This window comes from Schistocerca piceifrons, unplaced genomic scaffold (genome assembly GCF_021461385.2).
Source record: "Schistocerca piceifrons isolate TAMUIC-IGC-003096 unplaced genomic scaffold, iqSchPice1.1 HiC_scaffold_340, whole genome shotgun sequence".
Classification (NCBI taxonomy): Eukaryota; Metazoa; Arthropoda; class Insecta; order Orthoptera; family Acrididae; genus Schistocerca; species Schistocerca piceifrons.
Window position 1 is genome coordinate 37,501 of NW_025728560.1, and position 5,000 is coordinate 42,500.

At 56.8% G+C, this 5,000-nt stretch overlaps 2 non-coding genes and 1 pseudogene across 2 annotated transcripts; all 3 read left to right on the plus strand.

The window, feature by feature from the left end:
* The first annotated feature begins 2,201 nt into the window (after positions 1-2,201).
* LOC124745932 lies at positions 2,202-4,110 on the plus strand. The gene has a single exon (XR_007011227.1). It is a non-coding gene; the product is annotated as a small subunit ribosomal RNA (ribosomal RNA).
* A 352-nt stretch (positions 4,111-4,462) lies between these two features.
* Positions 4,463-4,617, plus strand: LOC124745944. The gene has a single exon (XR_007011232.1). It is a non-coding gene; the product is annotated as a 5.8S ribosomal RNA (ribosomal RNA).
* A 188-nt stretch (positions 4,618-4,805) lies between these two features.
* The window catches only part of LOC124745937, a 4,222-nt pseudogene continuing 4,027 nt past the window's right edge, over positions 4,806-5,000 (plus strand).

The following is a 5,000-nucleotide window of genomic DNA, read 5'->3' on the forward strand; positions in this document are numbered from 1 at the left end:
ACCTAACCCATGTTGTCCCCTAACCTAACCCATGTTGTGCCTTAACCTAACCCATGTTGTCCCCTAACCTAACCCATGTTGTGCCTTAACCTAACCCATGTTGTCCCCTAACCTAACCCATGTTGTCCCCTAACCTAACCCATGTTGTCCCCTAACCTAACCCATGTTGTGCCTTAACCTAACCCATGTTGTGCCTTAACCTAACCCATGTTGTCCCCTAACCTAACCCATGTTGTCCCCTAACCTAACCCATGTTGTCCCCTAACCTAACCCATGTTGTCCCCTAACCTAACCCATGTTGTCCCCTAACCTAACCCATGTTGTCCCCTAACCTAACCCATGTTGTCCCCTAACGTAACCCACGTTGTCGCCTATCGTAACCCACGTTGTCGCCTAAACCTGCTCTGTAATTGTTATACGACTCGTTCAATTAGTGTAGTGTTGCCCACCCGCAACCCTCGCAATATAGTTCGCTACTCGCACTGCCCGCTCCCCTGTGTATCGCTTCATGTTAAACACCTTGCAAGTCTTGCTGACTTTCCACATGCTCCTGCTGTACACTGTAATGTGGATGGCAGCAGGGCGTACATGCCGCCCCCCCCCCCCCCCCACCTCTCCCCACGTCCCCACCTTGCCCCCTGCCTTCGCAAGGTGGTTGGTGACAAGTTTGCATGTTCAATGCCCTTCGCATGCGACGTACGCAGGCTACGTTGTGGTGCGGCCTGTGTCAACTGTCCGCTGATGTCGTACGCGTGAACCACAATCTGTACTGCACATTCGTCCTTATGTACTGAATGATACATCGTGGCACATGTGTGACCGTACAACGACTGCGCCCAAAAACGGCGGACCATACAGTGCAAATATTGTGCACGCAGCTACGTGTCGTCTCCCTATGAGAGCTGGATTGCAGTGTGGTACGCCATAGAGACGTGTGGGAGGAACGGACGCCGTGGATGGCGATCAGCATGAGCTGTCTGTTGATGTATTCGGACCTAGTCGTCTCTCCTCACACACCGTGATGGCATGGTGCAGCGCGTTCCATATCTGCGACATGCTACAGAAGCCGGTTGACAGTCGTTCGAGCAATGGACATCGCATACGTACGGGGGCCACCTTCCACGTATTGTCTAGGCGTGCACATTTTGTTGCGTGTATGTGGGCAGACGTAGTGTGGCGTGACACCTGACACAGGCATGCAATAATGGTTGAAGTTGCAAATGGCGATGGACGCCTACGTTTTCTGGTGAAGTTACGCAAATGAAGAAATGGTAACCCGTTGTGGTGCGGTTGTTCTCGCTAGGGGTGAATCGGTGATGGCGACGATAGGTTGAGGTACTAACCGGTTGTTCCAGCGATACCCACCATGCCGACGAAACTGAACGGCATCTGGGTGTGAAGCGATACGCGGCGGTGGCTGGGTGGGACCGTCCCCGGCCGGTGAGGGGGCGCCTCCCGGCGTGCTGGCCGCGCGGTGCGTGGGCGCACGCGCTACAGCCGGCTGGTGGGGGCGGCCAGTGGCAGGCGCGCCGGCCGACGGACGCGGCAGGCGTCGCAGCTGCGCGCCGGCGCACCCTGCGCGCGGCGCCGTGCGGCCAAAGTAGGTCCTCGCGGGCCCGGTGCGAAGCGCGGTGGACATCTGCAGTGTGCTGGTCCGATTGAGGACTGTGTGCGTTGAGGATGCGCCGCCGCCCGGCGCTCGGCGCCGCGACGCCGTCTGCTGCTCGGTCGCCCCAGCGGTTCTCGCTGGTGGTTTGTATCGCAGCTGTGCGGATGTGTTGGCGTGTGCGCTGTGCTGGGAGAGTTCGCTTCGGCACCCAAGTGGGGCTTTTGTCCTTCTGTGGCGCTGGCGTTGGAGCTGCCGGTCACCGTAGGTGGCGCGTGTTGTCTCCCGCCGGCAATGCCACGACAGCACGCTCCCGGGCCTCTGTCGGCAGCGGCAAGCTCAGTTGGGAGCACGGGTGGTCGCACCGAAAGCGTCTACTCGCCTAACTCCGGGCGATTGCGCCTCTCTCGAACCCGACCAAGTACTTGGGACGGCGCTGCGCGCCGCCGGGACCTGAGAGGGTTTCGAGGTGTATTGTGCAGGGGAGCTCAGCCTCCTCCTGTTTGCAGAATGATTGAGCGGACGCTTGCGTGTTCGCGCGGGCCCCCGGGACACACTCCCGGGCGGCCGGCTGCTCAGCTCTAGTTGACGCAGCTCCCTGGTTGATCCTGCCAGTAGTCATATGCTTGTCTCAAAGATTAAGCCATGCATGTCTCAGTACAAGCCGCATTAAGGTGAAACCGCGAATGGCTCATTAAATCAGTTATGGTTCCTTAGATCGTACCCACGTTACTTGGATAACTGTGGTAATTCTAGAGCTAATACATGCAAACAGAGTCCCGACCAGAGATGGAAGGGACGCTTTTATTAGATCAAAACCAATCGGTCGGCTCGTCCGGTCCGTTTGCCTTGGTGACTCTGAATAACTTTGGGCTGATCGCACGGTCCTCGTACCGGCGACGCATCTTTCAAATGTCTGCCTTATCAACTGTCGATGGTAGGTTCTGCGCCTACCATGGTTGTAACGGGTAACGGGGAATCAGGGTTCGATTCCGGAGAGGGAGCCTGAGAAACGGCTACCACATCCAAGGAAGGCAGCAGGCGCGCAAATTACCCACTCCCGGCACGGGGAGGTAGTGACGAAAAATAACGATACGGGACTCATCCGAGGCCCCGTAATCGGAATGAGTACACTTTAAATCCTTTAACGAGTATCTATTGGAGGGCAAGTCTGGTGCCAGCAGCCGCGGTAATTCCAGCTCCAATAGCGTATATTAAAGTTGTTGCGGTTAAAAAGCTCGTAGTTGGATTTGTGTCCCACGCTGTTGGTTCACCGCCCGTCGGTGTTTAACTGGCATGTATCGTGGGACGTCCTGCCGGTGGGGCGAGCCGAAGGCGTGCGACCGCCCCGTGCGTGCTCGTGCGTCCCGAGGCGGACCCCGTTGAAATCCTACCAGGGTGCTCTTTATTGAGTGTCTCGGTGGGCCGGCACGTTTACTTTGAACAAATTAGAGTGCTTAAAGCAGGCAAGCCCGCCTGAATACTGTGTGCATGGAATAATGGAATAGGACCTCGGTTCTATTTTGTTGGTTTTCGGAACCCGAGGTAATGATTAATAGGGACAGGCGGGGGCATTCGTATTGCGACGTTAGAGGTGAAATTCTTGGATCGTCGCAAGACGAACAGAAGCGAAAGCATTTGCCAAGTATGTTTTCATTAATCAAGAACGAAAGTTAGAGGTTCGAAGGCGATCAGATACCGCCCTAGTTCTAACCATAAACGATGCCAGCCAGCGATCCGCCGCAGTTCCTCCGATGACTCGGCGGGCAGCCTCCGGGAAACCAAAGCTTTTGGGTTCCGGGGGAAGTATGGTTGCAAAGCTGAAACTTAAAGGAATTGACGGAAGGGCACCACCAGGAGTGGAGCCTGCGGCTTAATTTGACTCAACACGGGAAACCTCACCAGGCCCGGACACCGGAAGGATTGACAGATTGATAGCTCTTTCTTGATTCGGTGGGTGGTGGTGCATGGCCGTTCTTAGTTGGTGGAGCGATTTGTCTGGTTAATTCCGATAACGAACGAGACTCTAGCCTGCTAACTAGTCGCGTGACATCCTTCGTGCTGTCAGCGATTACTTTTCTTCTTAGAGGGACAGGCGGCTTCTAGCCGCACGAGATTGAGCAATAACAGGTCTGTGATGCCCTTAGATGTTCTGGGCCGCACGCGCGCTACACTGAAGGAATCAGCGTGTCTTCCTAGGCCGAAAGGTCGGGGTAACCCGCTGAACCTCCTTCGTGCTAGGGATTGGGGCTTGCAATTGTTCCCCATGAACGAGGAATTCCCAGTAAGCGCGAGTCATAAGCTCGCGTTGATTACGTCCCTGCCCTTTGTACACACCGCCCGTCGCTACTACCGATTGAATGATTTAGTGAGGTCTTCGGACTGGTACGCGGCATTGACTCTGTCGTTGCCGATGCTACCGGAAAGATGACCAAACTTGATCATTTAGAGGAAGTAAAAGTCGTAACAAGGTTTCCGTAGGTGAACCTGCGGAAGGATCATTACCGACTAGACTGCATGTCTTTCGATGTGCGTGTCGTGTCGCGCAACACGCTACCTGTACGGCTCGCAGTAGCCGTGCGCCGCGTGCGGAACCACGCGTGCCTCTCAAAACTAGCGGCAATGTTGTGTGGTACGAGCGCTGAAGCGCTGGAGCGGCTGGCCTGCGGCACCTGGCGCCTGGCGCCGGTTTTGAATGACTTTCGCCCGAGTGCCTGTCCGCTCCGGTGTGGAGCCGTACGACGCCCGTCGGCCGTGAGGCCGTTGGACACAGAACGCTGGAACAGGGGCCGCCACACGCCTCACTCCCGCCTATGCGACCGTCTCGAAAGAGACGGCGGAAACTTGAGAAAAGATCACCCAGGACGGTGGATCACTCGGCTCGTGGGTCGATGAAGAACGCAGCAAATTGCGCGTCGACATGTGAACTGCAGGACACATGAACATCGACGTTTCGAACGCACATTGCGGTCCATGGATTCCGTTCCCGGGCCACGTCTGGCTGAGGGTCGGCTACGTATACTGAAGCGCGCGGCGTTTGCCCCGCTTCGCAGACCTGGGAGTGTCGCGGCCGCCTGTGGGGCCGGCCGCGTCTCCTCAAACGTGCGATGCGCGCCCGTCGCCTGGCGGTTCGCATACCGGTACTTTCTCGGTAGCGTGCACAGCCGGCTGGCGGTGTGGCGTGCGACACCTCGTACAACGACCTCAGAGCAGGCGAGACTACCCGCTGAATTTAAGCATATTACTAAGCGGAGGAAAAGAAACTAACAAGGATTCCCCCAGTAGCGGCGAGCGAACAGGGAAGAGTCCAGCACCGAACCCCGCAGGCTGCCGCCTGTCGTGGCATGTGGTGTTTGGGAGGGTCCACTACCCCGACGCCTCGCGCCGAGCCCAA